This window comes from Zalophus californianus, chromosome 11, assembly GCF_009762305.2.
Source record: "Zalophus californianus isolate mZalCal1 chromosome 11, mZalCal1.pri.v2, whole genome shotgun sequence".
NCBI classification, from domain to species: Eukaryota; Metazoa; Chordata; class Mammalia; order Carnivora; family Otariidae; genus Zalophus; species Zalophus californianus.
In genome coordinates, this window is record NC_045605.1 from 73,937,048 (window position 1) to 73,960,702 (window position 23,655).

General features: G+C 48.6%; 1 protein-coding gene and 1 non-coding gene across 10 annotated transcripts in view; both read left to right on the plus strand.

Moving 5' to 3' along the window:
- The window catches only part of NAV2 (neuron navigator 2), a 387,753-nt gene that overhangs the window by 27,443 nt on the left and 336,655 nt on the right, over positions 1–23,655 (plus strand). The window lies entirely within an intron of this gene.
- LOC113915602 lies at positions 23,001–23,072 on the plus strand. Its single transcript, XR_003517748.1, has one exon. It is a non-coding gene; the product is annotated as a small nucleolar RNA SNORD45 (small nucleolar RNA).

A 23,655-nucleotide genomic window follows, 5' to 3' on the forward strand; every position in this document is an offset into this window, starting at 1 on the left:
CAACATACACCAGATTCTCTGCTAGCCCACTTAGGTTTTCATTTAATCACCATGGCAAACCCACGAGGTAGGCTCTCCTTTTATTCCCATTTTTAATGATAAGAAAATGGGTAAATAGAGGGTACGATGTCCTAGGTCACACAGCTAGGAAGTGACAGAGCAGGATCCCTCTATTTCCAGGGTCAGTGGCAAATGTTTAAGGTAAAGATCATGCTGACGGCCCTCAGGCTAAACTGTGTCTGTGGATACATTTGTTCATTTGTCACAGTGTTTTAAAAATTGTTTGAATGACTTTTGGTAGTGTTTTCTATTTGCCACAGGCCCCGCCACTCCCGCTTGTCTTACACCTGGTCAACTGCTTGCCTCTTTAGGAAGTGGAAGGTCCAGTTCTTGGCTACACCTTTCTTTTGCTTGAGTCAGTGATTGGGCCAAAGGGATTGACAGTGTCCTAGGAAAAGAATGCTCTCTTTCTCCCTGTGAAGAGGGAAGAAGGACTGGTAACTCTCCCAGACTTGAGAGAGGATTGAGGACCTTCTGAGGCCTTAGGTTTTACCTTTGTGTGCAAAAGTCAGCTGTCATGAATTCAAGTTTCATAGTGGATCTGAAGAGGACGATGGAGAGGGAAATGCTGTCCTTGGAGAAGAAGGAAAGTTCTCCCATATTTATCAGTGCTCCAAGCAGGCACACCTTGCAGCCATTCAGCCCTCGGCAAGGGTGTGATTCACACTGCACACTTTTGGGGGCACCTACTATGAACAAAGTACTGTGTGAAATTCGGGGAGGGATGCCTGCATGCATCTAGGGACAAAAAAATTCTTAAGGAACTAATTAAAAGGCAGACTGTACTAATTTGTGGTGGGCCTGAAATTTGGAGGGGTTTGTTCAAACGAAGTAGGGTAAGTGGCATACCAAGTAGAGAGAACATGATGGGGAGAGGCACAGAGGTCAGAAAACATGGGAGGCATTCAGGGAAGGAGAGTCACTGATGTTCTGGAAGATGTGGAGGGAGGAGCATGACCAGAGAACCAAACAACAGACCATACTTGCTTTGGTAGCCCAGTCATGGATAGTAGCAAGTGCTTACTGCTTATATATATATATACTTAGTGTACTTTTACTATATATATTCACTATATACATATTATATATATGGTGTGTATGGTGATATATATATCTATCATCTCCTCTGATCCTCACAAAAAGCATACAGGGTGGACACTCTTACTATCACGTTTGCAGATGAGGAAACCAAAGCAAAGAGCTCAGGGTCACTTTCAGGGTCACCTAGCTAGTAAGCCAGGCAGTCTGGCCCTGAGCCCATGCTCCTAACCTTGGTCCTGTGCTGTTTCCAACAGCGACCAGCTGACCTGGCACGAGGGGTGTCAGACTGTGGCAGTAGATTGCGAGAGGTTTCCACACTAATGACACCATTTTCCAAGACTGGAATCAAGGCCCTTCCCTTTACAGTTTGTCTTCTCCCACTTACCCTTCCCAAGGCCCTTGTACTCCAGCCCAACCAAAGTTTCTTGGAAGACCGTGAGCTCGCAAGTCCTATAGACGGTAGGGTCAAATTCTGGCTTACCACTTCCTACCTCGGACGCCTCTGGGCAGGTTACTTACCCTCTTTCAGCCTCTGTCTTCCCATCTGTAAAACATGGGTGGTAATCGTACGTGCCCCCAGAGAAATCTTGTGTGAATTGAAGGAGGCAAGTGCAAGGCATTTAACACGGGGTCTGGCACAGAGGCATTGCCCAACAGACAGCTGCTGTGAGCAGAGAGTTAATTCCACAAGTGGTCGTCACATAGGTCTTGGATGGGCAAGAGTGCAGGTGGGGCTTGAGTGAGGGCTCGTGAACTGTGTGCCACCCTCCATGTGAGGTGCTCCGGGTAGGGCCAGGTGGCTGCCAGTTGATGCGCCCTTGCTCTGCTGGTGCCAGGAAGATTACTATTGCCGGTTCCTCCCTACTGGAGTCAGCCCTGCCTGTCTCTAGATGGTGGGAGCATACATCCTTTGGTCTTGGTGCCCAGACAGGCAGGGAATCAAGAAGCCGCCCCTGCCTTTGTCCAGACGCGTCCGTGTGTGGAGTAGAAGAGGCAGCTCTGGAGCGCGGAACCTTGCGAGGTGCCCACCAACCCCGGTTCCCTTCTGCCTCGGCCGCTGCCCTGGGAAAGCCGTAGCTGCTGTTGCCACCTAGTGGCGTGTTGCGGCAACACATGCATAGGGACTTCGGCACTCTCATTCAAGGCCACAGAGCTCAGGGCATCCTGGGAAGTAAAGACCCAATTCAGCCTGCTCACAGGACAGAGGACAAAGCTGAGATCCAGAGGGCCAGACAGTGAGGTTCAGGAGAAGGAGTCTTGAGAGAGGGGTCGTGTGCCCTAGGTTCTGATTCCACCCCCCTGAGTCGTTTCAGATAAACAGCTGAACGTGTAGGAGTCTGTTTCTTGCCTAAAATGTGATGAAAATCCACATCTGTGCACAGGGTCATTGTGAGGCTCCTATGAAGGACTTTATAAACGTCACAGCACTTTGCAGGTGGGAAGGCTGGAGAGGTGGAGGAGGTGGTGGTTATGAGGTTGCTGCTGCAAAGCGATATCACTGTACCTGAACTTGTGAGTCAGGCGTCGGGCCTAGCATCTTCCCCCCGCCGACGCTGTTGGGAGGGATCATGGGCCACCCAAGCCGAGCAGGGAGACAGGAGCAGGACTGGACATGGGTCCTCCCTTTTTGCTGGCCCAGCATATCTTTAGGGCTGAGGACACGCTGAGGTCTTCAGTCCTGGCCACATGCCCCAGGCCTTTTCTCCTCCTGGGCCTTGCCTGAGGCCTCCTCACCCTAAGGCAGCTGCAGGTGGGGAATGCCTAGAGCCTGCAGTTCTCGGCTCCGGGAGCGGAGCCTGTGGCTGAGTTTCCCCCCAAGGACAAAATTCTGAGTCTGAATGAGGGATAAGACACAGCACTCCAAAATGAGACCATTGAGAAGGGCTGGACTCAGCCCCGGGAGTGAGATGGTTGCTGGACCTGGTCACGAAGTACCGGCTCATTGCTTCCTGCTGACGGACAAAGGGCCCTGGGTCAGGCAGCCATCCCAGAGGCTTCTCGCTGTCCTGCTATGGCAGCTATCTGGACTGATCCAGCCTAGGAGGCCTGGAGTGTCTGGTTGCCCCACTAACAGTGGAGGGCTTGGGTCAGGCTAGGGCCATCCCCATCCTCAGGCCCTAAGGGTCCTCTTGCAGTTGTGATGTGCTCCCCTGCACATAGCCTCCCCCTCCCTTCCACTGGCTTCAGAGGCAGTTGGTGTTTATTGAGTATCTAATATGTACTAGACATTGTGTTGAATGTTTTCACAGATACTGTCTCGTTTCTTCCTTAAAGCAGTAGGGTAGTCGTTCCCCTATTACAGTTGAAGAAACTGAGGCTTCCAGAGATTGCTATTCAGTTAGTGAAGTGGGAGCTTGCTTTTCAGCTCAGACTTTTTGCTTGCTTGTCTTTATGCCATCTAAGAATGCAAGACCTTCCAGAAAGAGACCTGGAATGAAGGCCTAAACGAGGGATGAGTCCCAGGCCTCACTGAATAGAGTAGAGGATCCCAATGACACACTTTGCCGGAGACCCCCTGAAATGCACCCCTGCCAGCCTAACCCTGCCAAGGCCTTGCCGTCCCAACCAACCTCTTTCCCACCCTTCTAGCAATTACCTTTGTAAATAGTTACTTGTGCATCATTCCAGAAATTTTTGTACAGAACCCAGCATATTCGAATACATCTCTCTGCCCCTGCTTGGAATCTCTCCATCCTCACAGAGGTCTTTTTTCACTCTTCAATATCTCTTGACACAGAGATCAAATGCTCTCTCTTTAACTTCCAGGTTACAGTCTCTTGTATGGCTGTTGGCTCTACACACGGTATTGGCTATTGCCCCCCTGGTAGACATTTTGGCTGTTCTGGGTTTTTACCATCATGAACAACGTGTTCATTATACCTTTATCTTTGCACGGTTGCACAGGAAGGACTGTGAGATGGATCCCTGGAAGCAGAATTGTTGGGTCAAAGTACATACTTTCAGATGTTGCTAAACACTGCCAAACGATTCTCCGGAAAGTTTGTACCAGGTCGTACTCCCACCAACAGTGGAAGGAGTAAATACCTCCACCTGGAGGATGAGTCCGTCCAGTAGTGAGGTTGGACACTGGTATAGAAAGCATGATTCCAGAGGTACCCAGGATCGACTCCCCTGACCCCCCTTCAAGAATCTCCCCTTCCAGCCTGCCATGCTGTCAGGAAATCTCACTCATTCCTTGACCTGGAATTGGCATTACCTCCTGGTATTGTCTCCGGAGGACTCAGCTGTCTAGGAATAGACATCAGTCCCAGAGGAACAAATCTGGGCTCTGGAAAGTGTAGCAAGGAAAGCCAGCTGCATTCATTAGCCATGGACTTGGTCAGGGCCACGTTATGACTTTCATGGGCCCTGGGCACTTCTGCTTTTGTGGATCCCTTTCTCCATTAAAAAAGTATATATATATTGAAAAGTTATTTAATGACTGCATTGGTATAAAACAAGTATAATCCAGGCTGGATTGTATCCATTGTTTCTTCTGATTACAAAAATAAATAGATAAATAAATAATAAAATACTTCCATGGGTTCTACAAGTATTGTGGGCCCTAAGCACTGTGCCTAATGGATCATTTAGCTCTGGACTTTTTCCCTCGGTTAGCCCTGCATGCACCTGCCTCCCTACTGGTTGTGTTCCTCCTTCACCTTGGCTTTGACACTGGAAAATATGACATTCAGGCCACTTGAATATAGCTGGCCATCACAGAAAGCACTGGGTAACATTTCGACCAGGTCAGGGCTGATAATAACCACTCACAGCGGCAGACACTTGGCAGTTTCCAGGGTCACTCGCCAACATGGTTATCTTAAAATATTACGCCCATTTTACAGATTAGGAAGTGGGGACCGTGAGACAGAGAAAAGAGAAGTGTCTCATCCAAGACATAGAGTTAGTAAGAAATAGAATTCTAGAAACTGCAGCCTTGGCTCGCTTTACACCCTTCTGCATGGCCAACTCTCTGCCGGCCTGGGTCAACCCCGATCCTAGGATACATCTTTGTCCTTTGAACATCCTCAAGTGTGTGCCTTTACCAAAGACAAGGCAGTGACAGTGCCACATCCTGACAGGCACATGGGAGACACTCTACATATTTGGGCGACATGTGGAAGCCAATTGTAGCCATGCTTCCCGAAGCTCTCCCTAAATAACCGACTTCAGTTTGTGTGTGTGTATGTTTTTTTAAACTAGAGTAAAATTGATTGTCACACATGCCTGCAATCTTATTTTAATGTAAGTAGAGCATGATTTGAAATTCGGAATTAGATGGCTCAGCATTAATTACCTCTCGACTGCACTTTTTATTTATGGAGTGTGTTTACTGTCGTTAACTAGGAGGATGCTGGAAGGGCATGGAAGGACGATTAGTCACAAGAGGGTGGATTTAATAAGTGGTTGTGGATAGCAAAATTAGAAATGGATTTACTTCTTTTTTATTCCTATTTCATCTGATTTCCACATTCTTCTGACTTATCTAACCCCTTTGCCACATGCCCCCTCAGTTCCTCTTCTAGGAATCCTGCTTCCGTTCCCCTGCTGTTACCCTAAGCACAGTGTCGGTCATATCCACCTTCTGGGACGCCCCCCACTACCTGTACTCCTGACCGAGCAGCCGCAGGTTAAGTTTGGTAAAGCGAGGCTCCCATCCTGTCTTCTCCTCTTAAAAAAGCCATTGTGATGATTATCATTTTTATCTACCTTGTACTGAACACTTACTATGTCATCACTCATACTATTTTACCTTCCAGTAACACTTTGGGGCAGGAATAATTACACCCAGCTCATAGACGTGAAACTTGAGGCTCGACGAGGTTGAGTCGGTAGTTTGAAGTCACACAGTACGGATAGAGGGCTCAAATTCATCACCTTCCATCACACTGTGCCATTCTCAGACAGGATAGCAGTCAGAAAGGGCTGCGAAAAGCAAGCCCGCCAAATAGCCGGGAGTGCACAGGACCTAGGGCAAGAGCTGAACCTCCGTGCTTGGACCGTCCAGTGTCCAAGCTGCCCTGGGAGGGAGGCAAATCCACTTTCGTCCTGTTCCCGACCCACTTTGCTTCGCCCTGACTGTCTCCAGGCAGTGGTATTGATCTGGTTTCAAGTTGTTTTTTTTTTTTTTAAACTGAAAATGCAGTGGAGTTGGTGTAGACTATTCAAATAATACTTTCCCTCAGCACTTATTTCCCATGCCAGGAAGGAGCCAGAAACCAAGGGCTCCCTGCTCAGGTGGAGACCTGGGAGTCCCCCCAGGGCCCACTGACCGGGCGATAGGGAGGTTGTGCATAGCCCAGGAAATCCAAGCCTACGGGCAGTTGAGCGTAGCACTTGTGGGATCTGCTGGGCAGGGAGTGGGACCTCCTGGAGGCTTTGTGGGGGATGGTTCTGTAGAGGAGGCTACTCTGCGGGCCCCGGGCTGTGCTGCCCAGTGGAGTGGTGGAACCATGGAGCCGTGGAGCCAGGGAGATTGCATTTCCGGTGGAGCCAAGTGCCTCCAAGTCCCATGAGGCTGCCCCCTGACTTGTTCAAAGGCCTGCGTGTGCCCTGGGCTCTTGCATCAGCCGCAGGACATGGTGAGGCAGACCTGCTCACCCGCATTTTACAGACTGGTAGCCGAGGGTTGTCGAGTTCAATTAAGCCAGCCTTGGTTGTGGAGCATCTGTGGGAAAGACAGCCAGGCACAGGATACCCGGGCCCTATATTCAAGGAGTCAGGGGGGCAGGAAAAAGAAATGTACCTGGACAGCTGGAGCGAAACAACTCGGGCTGGGTTTGAATCCCACCTCTGTTACTTCCCTCCGACTGGCCTTTCCTGAACCTCCGTTTGCTAACCTGTAAACTGGCTATAATCACACTTAGACTACGAGCTCCTCCTCCAGGTCTGCCTGTTGTCCGGCACGGTGCCTGGCACGGGGTCCGTGTGAACGAGCCCCTGGTAAAGGAGGGAGCGTTGCTGTGAGTACTAACTGTGGTGCGTGGCTAAAATGCAGCTTGGGGGTCCACGAGAAGCACTCATGGATGATGACTTTCGTCCTCCTCAGAGGGCTGAGTACCCCGTCTACAGAGAGGTGCAGACCCAGGAAAAGCAGGCTTGCGGGAGAGGGAGGGCATCTCTCAGCTGGACTTCCAAGGCAGGTCACGATGCTGGAAGACCGCGCTGCGCGTGAACGGGATCAAGGATATTGACGGGCCGAGACGGGGCAGAACTCAACCAAACTGCAAGGCTGGCCAAGGATGGGATTGAAACCCAGAGACTCTTAACTGTCAGAGAGCGTCATTTCTGGACGATGCTGAGGTTTCTTTTACTCTTTTACATTTCGCCAACAGATTGTGTAGCCATCCGCTGTTAAGATGCTCTTAGAATTTCAGATGGACTCTTATTTTTAGAAGCAACATCACACTGAGCATTTGACAATGATTGATTCATTTCTCGGCTTATTTTTAATAAGCTTAAAGGCTATGGTTGATCATCGTTTATAGACAGAGTTAATGCAGCATTTATGGTTCCTGACTCCACGGGCCTGGGACTCCTGGTGTCCTCATTAAAATGAGGACACCCACATGTGAGAGTGGGTGGGGGCGCCCCTGTCCCAGGGGCGTCCAACCTCTTTTGAGCCTCTTGCTTCACCACTGCAAGTCACCGGCTGCTGCGGCCTGGTTCCCAGTCTGACTAGAATGTCATTAGGTTTTACTGTGACTTTATTCTTTCCGTCGGAAGCCGGTTGATTAGGAGTTGGAGGCAGCCAGTAATTAAGCTTACCTGTCAGGGTTCTGCTCCAGTCAGAATGAAATGCATGCTCCAACTTCCGCCTTTCATTTCCCTGGGTGTCAAGGCTTCGGAATTAAGCTCCTTAGGGGAACAATATCCGACCCAAAAATGTTAGAACAGGGATTCCCGAGATGGAAATTCAGTTAGGTTACCTCCTTGTCACAACCGGGAAGAGCTGTGCGTTCTTGGGCTGCTTGAGAAAACTACTTATTTGGGGAGGAAAACTGAGTTCCAAGCCATAATAGCCAGTGAAAGCAATTGCTGGGGTCACAGCACTCAGACTCGATATTCATTCGTCCCCCAGAGAAGAGATGTGGGCTAGTCCAGAGACTCTGATGAAGAAAAGTGCAAAGTCCACAGAATCTTTGAGGGCCATTTGTCATCTGCGGGCAGGCCTGCCTCATGTCTGTGGCTTTGAGGGAGCTGTGTCACATACTTCCTTCCTGCCGATGGTCCATACGAGCCAAAGGCTACAGGAAGCTTTGTTCTTGACTCCTGAAAATTATAGTCTCATGTACTTCAAAGGGATTCTAATGAGGACATTGGAGGCACAAAGAACTGAGCTGTGCAGATTCGGTTTGCAGTTCCGCGAAGCTGGCGTTACTTGCTCTCTCTAGCCAATGTCTTGCTCCCTTGCCCGTGCCTAGTGGCGATGGTCTTAGAGGCCCTCATCCCCCTCACCTGCCTTTCCCCCCCTTTGCCTCTCCTAGGCCCGTGTCACCCAGCATTTTATCTACAGCTCCTTTCAGAATTCTGTTCTCTCTCTTGACATTAAAGGTTTGGCAGACATTGCCTTCCTTTCTGAAATGTTTATTGGGGCGCCAGGGTGGCTCAGTGAGTTGAGCTTCCAACTCTTGGTTTCGGCTCAGGTCTTTATTTCAGGGTCCTGGGTTGGAGCCCCACCGCAGACTCTGCGCTCAGCAGGGAGTCTCCTTCTCTGCCTCTCTCTCCCTCTGCCCCTCCTCCCACAAAATAAATAAATCTTAAGAAAAAAATTAAAAAAAATAAAATGTTTATTAAAGACATTTTCTGAGACTCTATTAATCCTCAAAATACTCACTTAGATCTCTTCCCCCCGCCCCCCCCCCCCCACTGTCATATATATGTCTCTCTCTTTCTTGTTCAGGTGTTTTTCTCCTGACTTTTTGAACAGTTCTTTGGTCTTTGCCAAGAAAGAACTCACTCAGGCTTGCTTTCCTAGACTCTGCACACATTTGCCACCTCTGTCCAGGTAGATTTTATTGGCGAGAATCCAGGGAATTCCATCCCACCCTTGATGTTGCCTTGGTAACCTGTAACCACCCACTATTTCCAAGGGTGCTTCTAGAACAGTCCCTAGAACAGTCCCCAAAGTACGAAGTTGCAAAACGTCCAGTCTGGAAGGAACTTTATAACTAGCTCTGTCCCTCACTTCAGATAGAGAGGAAAAGCAACTTGCCCAAAGTCACACAGGAGGCAGAGACTGAGTCAGAATAAGGCCCCAGCCCTCCTGGTAACCCTTTGCTCTCTCCTATGAGAATTCATTCCTGCATACAATTGCCAGACCAGAATCCAACATCCTTATTGATTCCGAATTCTGATGCCTTGACACCCAGAGTTATAGCTCTCACTTCTGGAGCATAAACTGTGTGCCATGCATTAGGCTAAGTGCTTTTTCTATACACCTCATCTCATTCTCACCAAGTACTCTATGAGCTGAAATCCATTTTAAAGATGAAGAAACTGAGCTGATGATGTGCTAGAGCTGGTTGGTCCTGGCTGTCGAGAGCCAATTGTATGTGTCTTCCTATTTCCCTCTTCAGTGATTTCATGTTGCTAGCTGACATCGGCCACAGTGGATGTACTTGCACCACAGAAATTGACAAATGCTACAAACTGAGGTGTTTCTCCATGTCCTGCACCCTCCACCCCAGGAGATCCAATGTACCAGCACACCCCTGGGCTTCCTATCAGCTAAGCAGCTTGCTCAGGGACATGCAGCAGGGATGTGAGAGAGCTGGGACTATGACCCACAGGTGTCTGACTTCATAGCCTGAGCCCTTCCCCATCACCCTATTCTGCTAGTCACCAAAGCCACGTTTTTGGGGATTCGTTCCCCCTGAGACTAGAGGCAGTGGTGCAGAAAAAGCAGCTTCTTTGGGTCTGATACCTAGGATGGTGGCAGGGCGTGAGACACCCATATCCAGAGGGATCCCACCTGGTTGCTGGAGAAGAACACCACCAGTGCATTTCCCAGACCTCCCTCCGTTCCAACACTCAGGCCTCCTTGCTGTTTTTAAGTGTTCCAATCACACTCGCAGCTCAGGGACTTTGTTGCTGTTCCCACAGTCTTGAATGCTTTTCCACGGGTGAACACAGAGCTTGCTCCTTCACCTCCTTCTTGTCTGGGCTCTTCCTTGACTAACCCATCTAAAATAGCACCGCAATGGTCTCTGTTCACTCCCGTGTTCACAGCACTTATCACTGCCTGTCTCATAGCCCACGTGCTTTTGTTTACCATCTTTCTCTCCAGCTCCATGAAGGTTAGAACTGCATTGCGCTCACGTTATAGCTTCAGAGTGTGGAATAGGGCAGGATTGGATGAATAAAGTAATAAATCTCAGCTGTCACTCTATTCTACACGCTGCCGTTTTAGATAAGCCTTAGGTGGTTGACTCCTAGCCTAGCTCTTCACTTGTAAAGGCAAAGGGCTTTCTCCTTGGCTCTCTGACCTCAGGGGATCTTCAGAGTCTACAACCACCTTCTGCCTCCCCTAGAGCTTCTTCTTTCGTATTCCCACTTCCTCACCCCCCTCCCTCAAATAGGCCAACAGTCACATCTATCAATGCTGATTTGCTGACAAATAACTATTAAACATTTTTATTTTTTATTTATTTATTTATCTATTTATTTATGTATTTTAGAGAGAGTTGGAGGGGGAGGGGCAGAGGAAGAGGCAAGAGAGAATCTTAAGCAGGCTCTGCACTGGGCGGGGAGCCTGATATGGGGCTTGTTCTCAAGACCCTGAGAACATGACCTGAGCGGAAGTCAAGAGTTGGATGCTTAACCGACTGAGCCACTCAAGCACCCCAGTTATTAAATTTTTTTAAAAGATTTTTTTAAAGATTTTATTTATTTATCTGACAGAGAGAGAGAGAACGGGAACAAGCAGAGGTAGCAGTGAAGGGAGAGGGAGAAGCAGGCTCCCCGCTGAGCAGGGAGCCCGATGTGGGACTCGATCCCAGGACCCTGGGATCATGACCTGAGCCGAAGGCAGACGCTTAACCAACTGAGCCACCCAGTCTCCCCTATTAAATATTTTTAAAAGGGACTTTTTAAAAAAGATTTTATTTATTTATTTGAGAGGGAGAGCACACGTGCACGAGCAAGGGTAGGAGCAGAAGGAGAGAGAGGGACAAGCAGAATCCCCACTGAGTGCTGAGCTCGACATGGGGCTCCAACCCAGGGAACCCCGAGATCATGACCCGAGCCAAAGTCAGACACCCAACCGACTGAGCCACCCAGGTGCCCCAAAAGGAACTTTCAACTCCAAGAACTAATTACATTTCCATCTTAGAAGGTAAATGTGGCCGTGCCATTGAAACTGATTATTTAAGAGGATGGTTGGGGCTGATTGAGTGTGACTTTCGAGAAGAAAATGTGAAGGGATTCAGGTCACAGCCCACAATGGGAGTGGCTGCCGGGAGCCCGGGCTGAGTGCCTATTCACTCATTCTGACCTGCAGGGTCATACTGAGGCTCTTTCTCACATTTCCCTGGTCCTGTCTGGCAGTAAATACATAAGCACTCTCACACACGTACACACACACACCCCTTCCTTTCTTATTTCAAAAATCTTACGTGTTTATTGTAGAAATTTTAGAACATATGGATAGGGTAAAAGAACAGTTAAAAATTGCTTGTAACCTCACCTCAGAGATAAGAGTTGTGAATATTTTGGTGAGTTATTTTTTGCCAGTCTTTTTTTCCTACTGATTAACATCTATGTATTTTCTGACCTACATTTTTAAAAACTTCATACATCATGGACATCTTTCCATGTGATTAATATTGTTTATACCCAGTCGCTTTTACTAGTATTTAGTTGTATGCAGGTAATTTATTTCACCCATCCCTGACCGCTGGGCACTTGACGTTGTTTCCAACTCTAGATTATTAATACTGAGATAGAATTTCTCCGTAGTGTGTCTTGGACAAAGAGTGATTATTCTCACAGTCCTTAATGTCAATTACTGCAAATTCAATCTGTGTACTGAATGTTTGTGCCTCAGCCGCCACCCCCATTCAGGTGTAGAAAGCCTTAATCCCCAGTGTGATGGTATTAGGAAGTGGGGCCTTTGGAGGTAATTAGGTTTAGATAAGGTCATGAGGGTGGAGCCCCACGATGGCATTAGTGTCCTTATAAGGAGATAGAGGGACCAGAGCCTGCGCTCTCCACCATGTGAAGATACAGTGAGAAAACAGCCATCCATCAACCAAGAGGAGAGCCCTCACCAAGAACCCCACCATGCTGGCATGCAGCCTCCAGAACCGTGAGAATTAAATGTCTGTTGTTTAAGCCACCCAGCCTCTGGAATTGTTATAGTCGCTACCTCACTGAGTCTTCCAAAAAAACTTACTAGAATGGTGTCTATAGGGCAACCATGACTTTACCTCTGGACCTTTGCATATTCTGTTCCCTCTTCTTGGATAACTCTTTCCAGGTTTCTTCCCCTGATTATCATAGGTTCTTCCTGCTGCCCTAAATCATACGTTTCCTTATATTTTAATGTTTAGAAAGATGATGAATCTAACAGCCAGCGTGTGGGTTTGTGGTAGTAGTGAGTTGTGGACGTAATTCCTTTTCACCCTTTAAAGTACAGCCCAGCCCAGGCTGTAACTCTTGGGCTCCTCTCTCCTTGCACTCCCCACGCTGCATGGCGCTTGCCTGCTTGTTTGTCTCCCGCTGGACGAGGACCTTCCTGAGAACAGCAAACAGGTATTTTTTGTTCCTATATACCCAGCTCCCAGCAGCTCAGTAGCCTGGGCCCCAGGACAGGTGCCGAGGGCAAGGGTGGGTGGGGAGCAGGTCTCTGGTTGTCTCCTTCCTCCCCAGTGAACAGGTAAATGGGAGTTACTTCCTCATTCCAGGCCATGGGGAGCTCTGTCACAGAGCCCTTGGTGGGTAGGTCAGAGCATTTCACCTGCCCGCCCTTTGAGATTAATGTCCAGCTCAGGCCTTGGTGGCTATATTTATTTGCTCTGAGTGAGGGTGGGGAGAAAGCTTAGCAGGTGGAAGTTTTGGCAATTTGTGCCCACATGGCTCTAGAGAGCTTCCAAGCAACCAGTTACCTGAGTAGCAGTTGTTTTCAGGGTGCCTCACAATGACACTCAAGACTCAGGGGAAATGCTCGAATTTCAGCTTTACAAAAGGGCCTGCCAGAGATATCACCTTTCCCCACTGGCCCCGCTGCCCCACCCTGATACAGTGACTGGGAATGAAGTTGGCCATGTGAGCTTTTCAGTGTTCCCTCCTCCCAGCTTCTCCCCTGCCCCCACTCCCTTCTGGGTCTTTCTCTTTGTTCAGAGTTCATCTTCCCTTGTCTGCCTCTGCAGGACTTTTTGTCTTGTTTTTTATTGCTTAGCTCTAACTCCAGAAAGAATATGGTACCTGTTGCATGGAAATACACACCGCACAAAGCTGGGAGATAGGATGATCGTCTCTCTCCAGCTGGGAAGGTGGGTGAAGGCTTCAAGCAGGAGGCGGGTGATGCTTGAAGGATGGGTAGGGTTCAAATAGCTGAAGAAGTGGTAGAGGAAGGGGAGAAGTCATCCCAAACTCAGGCAGCAGTAAGTCATGGTCAGGAAGGGGGGGACTCAGGCTGAAGCAAACGTTTATGTGTTATGTTCATAAAGTGCCCTCAATATGCTGCCTATTTGCATGTGTGGGTAAACCAAATGCCCCCAGGCCCCTGGTTCTCCAGCTCATGTGTTGGTGTGGGCTCTCCTCACTTTACCCCCATGATAACCCAAACTCAGTACCTCTCCAAATTCAAACCCAAAGAATCCATGACCATAAAACTGTTGGTTTCCAATTTAGAGTTCACTGCATATTTTGTAGAAGACATGGGGGGAATGGGCTTATCTTGTACATGTCACCATAAATAACTGGAAAAAGCCATTAGATGTTTCTATTCCACACCCCCCCCCCAGACTCCCTAGTCACACCGTGGTGCGGAGGGGTGTTGCTCCCACCTTCCCTCTGTCTCCTATTGGCCCTTTTTATCTTCTGGACTCTTCCCTGTGAATGTTACCTTTCTCACTCTTCATCAGCCAGCTTTTACCACCCAACTTATATACCACCAATACATCATGTTAGTCGACAGGGCCCCCGAGTTTCTTGATCTAAACCCTCCTGCAAGGAGGTTTATTTGGCTCTATTTTCCAAACCAATGTAATGCCTTCCCCGAGAGATATTCTGCGGCTGATCTGGCCTCCCTCTTGTTACACTCGTATTTTCTCATTCAAATTCCCACAACCACCCTCCTATTGTCTTCATGGTGTAGATTAGACAACGGAAAATAAGAGAAGTGAATTGGTTTGCCCAGAGTCACACGGTGGCCAACAAGGCAAAGATGAGACCTGAACTCTGTCACTTTTTTAAATGTGTAACAGCCACCTCTTATACAGGGAGTGTGAGGAGGGTAACTTTGATGGGAGTAGGGCTAGACATGTAGCTTGGGACCTGTGTTAGGTTCCCAGGGCTGCCATAAAACAAAAAACAAAAAACAAAAAACAGGGTGGCTTCAAACAATAGAAATGTATTCTCTCCTAGTTTTGGAGGCTAGGAGTCCAAAATCAGGGCATTAGTATGGTTGGTTCTTTCTGGAGGGTTCCTCCAGGATCCTTCCTTCGAGGGAGAATCTGCTTCATGCCTCTCTCCTAGCTACTGGAGGTTGCTGGCGATCGTTGGCATGTAGACGTGGCGCTCTGAACGCTGTCCTCGTTTTCACATGGCATTCTCTCGGGGTGTCTCTGTGTCTTCACGCGGTCCTGTTATGAGGACACTAGTCATTGGATTTAGGGCCCACCCTAATCCATGACGAACTCATTTTAACTAATTACATCTTATTTCCAAATGAAGTCACTTTCTGTGGTTCCAGGAGGAGAGGGAATTTTGATGAGATACCATTCAACCCAGTAGAGGACCAGTTCATAAGGGTCCTAGAAAGTAATGCTGGGAAATATAGACTGTGGGCAAGAAACAATCATGAAGGGTTTGGGAGGGGGAGGATGGCAGGATCCAACCGAAAATCTCTCCCATCAAATCTGACTGGCTCCCTGTAATTTCCTGATCCCCGCAGCTCCTGGTGCCTTGCTGCTTTATTCGGGAGTTAAACTGGGTGGGCTTCCACCAGCAGGTGAGCTGTTTCCCAGCGTGGCAGTCTTTTCTTTCTTGGAAACTTTGCACTTTGGGAGATACTTTGCACTTGCCTCCGTTGCGCCTTGGGCTAATCAGTATGCCGCTTGAAACTATTTAAAGCCTGATGCATTAGTCACAACAAATCTGCTCCCGCTGGGAGCTGAAAAGACTGAACAGGGCGCCAGTTTCTTTTTGGTAAGTGCAGTCTGTTTTCCCCCTCACGTCATTTGTGCCCGGCTCCTTGGATTCCTTGGACTTCAGGCCCAGAGTCTCTTTGCTGAGTTGTCCCTGATGCTGGACAAGCTGCCAAGGGTTGTTCAGGGCACCTTTGAAAACCTTTCTGAGGACAAGGGCCACGGGCTCAGGCAGGGCAGGGGGGCAGAGCAGGAGGGGCCGTGAGGCCTGGCTGATCCATAGGCTCAGCGAATACGCCACGCCAGCTGGAAGCCGTTGGAAAGGCCTCCCCGCTCTGACACGCCCCCACAAACGCCGGGCGATTTTGATGTGCCTTGAAGCTGGGAGAGCATGAGAACTTTGGGCCTGCCCTAGTGGCACAAGCCACAGGTTCCATCTGCCTTTGTGGCTTTGCCAAACCCTCAACTGGCCTACAAGGGGAGCGGGCTTGGGAGAGACACAGTTGGCCTCAGCGAGTGTGCAGAGGGCTCAGGCTTCCATTTATTTTGAGCAGGGATCCTCAAGCAGCAAGCGTGGTTTCTCCACATGGGGCCTAACGATGTCTTCAGATTCTGTCTGGGGCTGTAGGTTGGGCGAGGAGCAAGGGTAGTGTGGCGACAAGAGGAGAGTTTGGATTCCTGAATCAGAGGCCTTCTGTCCTCTGTTCTGGGAGATCCCTCTAGCTGTGGGCTCCCAGGCAAGCAGCTCTGAGCCTAAGGAGTGGGTAATTCCTGGCCCTCAGCGGGGTTTCAGAAGCACGAATGGGAGGATTTATGGAAAAGTGCTTTGCAGGCTATAGGGTGTGCAGGGGGGAGTATAACAGAACTTGTGGGGCCCTCTCCCTGGTGCATAGTAATAGCTTACCTTTATGGAGGGCGCAATATGCGCTGGAGGGTCTGCTGAATACTTCCCATGGATCGTTTTATGTAATCCGCACAGGGGCCAAGGAGTTAGTACCATTATTATCTCTCCTGTATAGATGAGGAAACCGTGGCTAAGAGAGGTTCAATCACCTGCTGAAGGCCAAAAGCTAAGTAGTTGTGAGGACTCCATTCACACTCCGGGGCCTGCAGGCTTGAGCCCCGGTCTATGCTGCCTCTCTCAATGCAGTAAGAATTTTTAAACTCACTGTTATCGGGACCTAGTCTTGACAAACCCTGAAAATCCATGGTCCCTCATCATCACGGCAGCCTTGTGCTATAAAATCCTGCCCTCCACTTGATGAGTGAGGAATCTGTGCACTTTATTGAGCACCTACTCTTCCATTCGAGGCTCGTGGGGGCACAACAGTGAATGAGATGAGGGGCTTCTTGCCTTCCTGGAACTTATATTCTAGCACCAGGGAGACAAGCAGCGAAATACATAAGGAAAATCATTTCAAATCACGGTGAGGGTGAGGAGAATAAAAACCGAGTGAAGTTGCAGAGAGAAGGAAGGCCAGGGAAGGCCTCTCTAAGGGGGTGGGGGGGGGGGCATTGGAACTGAGACCAGAAGGGTGAGGCGAGGCCTCTGAGGGAAATGTGTGAGGAGGAGCTCTCTCAGGTGGGGGAACAGTGGGGATCTGTGAGGAATAGAGGGGGAGGGAGGAGCTAGAGGAGGGGAGCCCAGCAAGTGAGAGGAAGTGTGGAGCGGGCCACGCGAGCAGGAGACAGTGGCCATGGTAGAAAGTGAAGTGACTCTTACGAGAGGCAGGGACCCTTTCTCACTCACGCCAACTCCTCAGAGCAACTGTGCTGCCCACGCCGTCTGCCATGTACTCAGCGAGGGTTGATGACTGAGGAAAGGCCCAGGCCTGGGCAAGGGCAGGATGGGCGGGTGAGAAGCATCCTTGGTGGGTGGGCTCCAGCTTGGAGTCGGTGGAACCCTCTTTACTTTGCTGCAGGGCAAACAGGGGGCAGACCTGGGGGCCTAAGGGTTCCCCTCACACACACATACAGGCTAGTGGTCCTAATCCCATGCCACCAGGGATGGGCATGGCTGCTAGTCACCCGTGAGTAGACCCAGCCGGCTGCCAGAGTGCCAGCAAGATTTTCCCAGGAGGGCGGAGCCGCCTCTTCTGCCCACCTTCTCACACTCTCCCTGCCCAGGAGAGTGTCGATCTTAATTAATGACCTCCCTCTGGGGATTTTGTAGGAATCCACTGTCTATGGAGAATTGCTGTTATATATTCTAAAGAGCCTATTAAGATTGTTCCCCCTTGAGAGGAAGGAGAGGCTTTGTGTGATGAATCAGAATAAAATCATAAACTTTGGACCTGGAAGATACTCTGGAGACAGTGTTACCCAACACTCTCACTGATAACAAGAGACGGAGGCTCGGGAATTATTTAATTCGGCGTTATGAAAAATAGTTGGTGAAAGCCTTTCTGGGAAAAAAAATAAAAACCGATCAACTACACTTTTCCTGACCTTGTAAACAGAATAATGGATCCTTTGATTGAACAGAGGCCGGCAGCAGATGAGAGCAGGGCTTCTGGTCTCTAGGAAGGGGGTGGTTCCCACATGCGGTACTTAAGAGCTAGATGCTCTTTTTTTTTTTTTTTTTTTAGGTTTTATTTATTTATTTGACAGAGAGAGACACAGCGAGAGAGGGAACACAAGCAGGGGGAGTGGGAGAGGGAGAAGCAGGCTACCTGCACAGCAGGAATCCCGATGCGGGGCTCGATCCCAGGACCCTGGGACCATGACCTGAGCCGAAGGCTGACGCTTAACGACTGAGCCACCCAGGCGCCCCAAGAGCTAGATTTTCTTGGGCAAGCCGCTTCATGTCTAATTCCTCAGTTTCCTGATCTGTAAAATACAGGCAATAATGGACACTCACCTAAAGGGGTTTTGATGTGAATTGAATAAAATAATATAGCATATATAAAGTGCTTGTCACACAGCGAGGATTCAACAAAAGATCACTGCTACTACCATCTGGGGGTCCAGACGCAGAAGACGCAGATCAGCAGTGATGCAGAGCAGATAAAAATGCTCGGGAATGGCAAGCTGGCCTACAAATGGCACTACTGTTCTCTTGAGTTCAGGCTTCCATAACATCCCTCAAAGTTGAATTTTATTCATTCCCCCCCAAAAGTTTATCTTACCATTTGCCTCTATTTCCTCAAAGGCAATTTCTGTTGTTGTTTTTTAAGATTTTACTTATTCATTTGACAGAGAGAAAGAGAGTGCATGAGCAGGGGGAGGGGCAGAGCGAGAGGGAGAAGCAGGGAGCCCCATGCAGGGCTCGATCCCAGGACCCTGGGATCATGACCTGAGCCAAAGGCAGACGCTTAACGACTGAGCCACCCAGGCGCCCCATGAAAGGCAATTTCTAAGAGAAAAATATTCTCCATTCAGTGAGACTTCCAGCATGTGAATTAGGATTTTACCACAGAGTTTTGACTTTATTTCACCAGCGGCCTCAGCACATCTGCCAGTGTGTGAACCTAGACACTGTTGCCATGAGAGGCAGGTTGGAGAAAGGTACCCAGCTTCACCCAGTGGTTGTAGGGCCCCATCCTTTGTCCCAACTCAACTCAACCCCCAGGGCCACATGGAAGATTTGTCAGATGACAGCTCATCTTATCCCACAGGCACCATGTTATGATTTCAAGTGAACTCATCACTGGACAGTGATGTCTTGTTAGTCATTTCCCTCCTGGCTTCGGGGGGAGACTTCAGGCATGTGGAAGGCACCAGAAGCCCCATGCCCAGCAGCCACTGACTCACAAGCTCTGAGAACTGACTGTTCATGGTGACTCGGCATTGACTCGTCCCTTTGGTAGGCTCTGCAGGAGCCTGGCTGGGCCTCACCACGTCCTGTTCCTTTCCCCTCTGCTGAATGCAGTCCCCATCTTCATGTTAGGAAGCATCTTTTCAAAAATAAGATTAGAAGAGTAAGAGAGGAGAATTCTTTTAAAAAGATTTTACTTATTTGCTGGAAAGAGAGAGAGAGCACAAGCAGGGGGAGCGGCAGGCAGAGGGAGAAGCAGGCTCCCTGCTGAGCAGGGAGCCCGATGTGGGACTCGATCCCAGGACCCTGGGATCATGACCTGAGCCGAAGGCAGACGCTTAACCGACTGAGCCACCCAGGTGCCCCAAGAGAGAAGAATTAAGAGCCATTTCCAAGAAGGAATTTAGCTAGGAGAACCGAATCCTGTCTAATATCCTGGGTTAAAAAGAACCAGCAATGAACTACAAATGCAGTTGACTTTGGCCCTGAGATCTATAGGGAAAACTAGAAAAAAAAAATAGTCATGAATCAGCAGCACCAGTAATGTTTGCTTGTGAGCCCTTTTAGTCATGTGTGGGAATACATAATTCCGTCCCGGGGTCCCATGGAGTTTGCTTCGTGCCCCAAGGTGTGGAAGTTGGTAAAATACCAGCTCTGGCAGTTCTTGGGAAACAAAGTGAAGGAAACTCCCATGAGAGTGCTGTTTCTTGGAGAACCGTTACTCACCTGAGCCCTGGGTTCAGGTGGAGGTTCAGAGTGAGTCTGCAAGGGCTCGTGGGGCACCTGAGCCCAGGAGCTGCTCAGTTGGTGCCAAGGCTGGGAGCCACGGATGTCCACATGGCCCAGGGAGAGGGCACTCAGGGGGGCCTTTGGACTTTGGGCAGTCGTTTACTCCTTCATCTTCTTTTCCCTAGCACCTGCTGTGCACCAGGCACTGTTCTAGGCACGGTGAAACAAGAGCAGTTTCTGTTGTCATGGAATTCACCTTCTTGTGGGGAGATAAAGACACCACACACGGAAGCAAATGCATTAAGAAGTTTATTTCAGAGTGGCAAGTGCTATGAAGACAGTAAAGCAGGGCGATGCATTGGAGAGCGACTGGGGGTGATGTTAGACCGTGATGTTAGATGTGAAGCATCAACCATGGGAAGACCAGGGGAGCCCGATGCAGGCAGTAGAATCACCAGCACAAAGCCTCAGGGTGGGGACAGCTGTGGCCCCTTCGATGCACATAACAATGGCCAGTGTCCCTGGAGCCTCGTGAATTTGTGGCTCCTTTCAGATTTATCCCTGGCATGTTATCGCCCCAACGGCAGTGTCCATTCAGAGAGCCATCTCCTGGAGGCAGGGTCAGAAGGAGTGTCTCGAAATGCTTTGGAGACAAGCACAAATCACTGATGAGAGGACTAATCCTGCCCTCCTCCTCACCTCCACATCTAACCCACCATCAAGTCGGGGGGCTCATGCACCCTGTTTTCTCCTAGGAAGTCTACTTCTCTTTGTGTCCACCACCTTCACCCTGGTTCAAACCCCCCAGGCTCTCTCCCCGGGTCTACTGGAAAAGCCTCTGAAAGTGGTTCCTCATGTATGGTCTTGCCCATCCCCGGTCCACTCTCCACACTGTGGTCAGAATGATCTTTTAAAACCTCGGATCTAGGGGCACCTGGCTGGCTCAGTCAGGGGAGCATGTGACTCTTGATCTTGGGGTCGTGAGTCCAGGCCCCACACTGGGTATGGGGATGACTTGAAAATAAAAGCTTTAAAACAAAACAAAACAAAACCTCAGATCTAATCATGTTGCATACACCTCCTCCGTACTTTTCCATGACTCCCCGTTGCTGACAGGATTAGGACCCAAATCCCCACAAGGACAATCAAGGCTCTATCTGTACAGAACCCTTATTTCTTTTCTAGCCATGTTTCCAGCCATTTGTGGCTCCACTTTGTGCTCTAGCTACAGAGGCTTTCTTCCAGTTCCCCTAATATGCTGTACCAGTTTTGGCCTCAGGACCTTTGCACAAGCCTCAAGGGCTCTTAATCTCTTCTCCTTTCATGCACCCTGGCCTCAGCAACTTCTATCCAGGCTACAGTGTATCTGTTATGTCAGCAGGGACATCTTCCTTGTTCAACACTGTGATACTACGTAGGGTCTTTGGTTACATGTCCCCAGTAGCATTTCATATTTATCATCCTAGCTCTCAACACATTTCTATTTATTTGTGATGCCTCTTTCCCTGCACGAGGCCATACACTCCAGGAGGGCAGGAACCAATTCGGTCTTGTCCATGGTTGTATCCTCAGCACTTTGAAAGTGTCTGGAGCACAGTAGACACTGGATACATATTTGTTGAGGCAATGAAGGAAAGAGTGCTCATAAAGACCTTGACTCTTAAATGTTCCACTTGAATGTGCTACTTGCTTTCAACAAAATGAACTAACAGGAGACCGTCTGTATTTTCTGTTCCATTTCTCTACCCTATAGAGTTGGTGATTGATATCTGGAGTTCAAGAATAAGCATAGTGAGCAGGAATTCTGGCAGATGAACAACCTGCTTAGGAAGCCTGTTCTTGCCTTTGACTATCAGAACAGTGTTATTTTCTTTGGCCTGAAGGAGTCTAAGACTGTGTGTACTCAGGGAAACGGTGTAGACCTGCAGTGTGGAGCCGGGGCCAGGGGTGAGACTCAAATAATAATCAAGTGGAAGAGGGTTGTGTGAAGCCTGGTGGGGGACATTGCCTTTCTCAGCGGCTGAGGAATTGGAACATTCCCCCTTGTGTCAATGTGGAAGTGAATGAATTAAGTTCCGTTTTATGCCGTGCCTGGAAAAATACCAATGCTGCACTCACATAGTTTCTGCAAGCAAACCCCAAATGCCACTCAGTCTCAGCCCTATGAGAGACTGTTACAGGGGGAAAGAATCAACATTCACAGACTCTGGGAAATACCACTGAAGTGGAAAAAGATTAGAGCCGTAGATTTTTGCTTTTTTGAGGTTATGTACCCCTTTGAAAATCTGATAGAAGCAATGGACCCTTGCTCTCCTTCGTGCCCCTTGACCCTCTGCAGAATATATATCTGTATAACATCCTCTTATCCATGAAGACCGCTGGAAGGCCACAGCCTCAGGTTAGAAAATTCCAGTTAGTGGGTCTGGTTGGAAATTGAGTGGAAATAAGCTAGTAAGAGATGACATGGAAGCACAAGTTAGACAATGTTTGATTTAAAGAATAAAATAGAAGCACCCTGTAATTAGGTTTTTGTATTCCTGAAGTTCTTTGCTTTTTATTTTTTTTTTAAGATTTTATTTATTTGACAGAGGGAGAAACAGTGAGAAACGGAACACAAGCAGGGGGAGGGGCAGAGGGAGAAGCGGCTCCTCACTGAGTAAGGAGCCTGATGTGGGGCTTGATCCCAGGACCCTGAGCAAGGCTGACGCTTAACAACTGAGCCACCCAGGCGCCCAGTTCTTTGCTTTTTAGAACAAGTTGGTTAGCACAGGGCGACCACGTGCACCAGAGTGAAATAAGGCAGACCTCTAGGGGCTGAGGGGAAGCCATTCTGAGTATTTCCCCAGATTTAGCCAATCACAGTGATCCATCCACTAAAATCCACCAGGCGGCTAGGATTTTAGTCTGTCCTGTTCACCACTGGTCCCCAGTGTCTTGTTCAGTGCTTGGCACGGAGTAGGTGCTCAATAAATACTCATTGAATGGCTGACTCAGTCTATCCTGGGTTGCCCCACTTTACTCTGTCTTTCTCTCCTTCATTTTGTTCTGGATTTATCAGATTTTGGTTTTTATTTATTTGTTTAAGAAATCTTTGTTGAGGTCGGTGATGTGATGGCATGTGTTAGCTGAATCCAAAGTTGATGCAAATTCTAAAATTACACTCAAACCTTAGGTAAAACAACAACAACAACAACAAAAACAATATTTGTTTTACCCTTCTGGTGGGCATTAATTGTCCCTAGGCATGGAATGACATGATATTGAAGAGCTCCTGCTCTGGGATTCATTACCCCTATGTTAAAGTCTCAGTTCTGCTGCTTGGGAGTGACGAAAGCCTCAGTTTCTTCAACTGTAAAATGGGGTGTGAGAATTACATAAGGTTATGCAGTTAGAGCACGTAGCACGATTCTTGACACACACCTACATGTTGTTTTAATAAATGTCAGACATTTTTATTCTTACCTGGCTCCTCTGTCATATAGTTCGTTGGTTCCTTTAGGGTCCTCTTCCCTTTCTGAGCCCACAGTTCTGAACCCCAGAAACGGTTGCTAACTATACGGTAGGTCACGTGCAGCCTCTAAAAAGTCCCAGATATATTCAGTCATGGCAATACTTAAGGGCTGGGGACATTACTAATTTACTCCCTTCCTATTTTTCCGTATTTTTTATTTCAATTAATAAGCATCTATCACTTCATAATTTAAGAAGGACAGAATAAGAAAAAAATATTGTAGTAAAAATGTGTTTATTCCA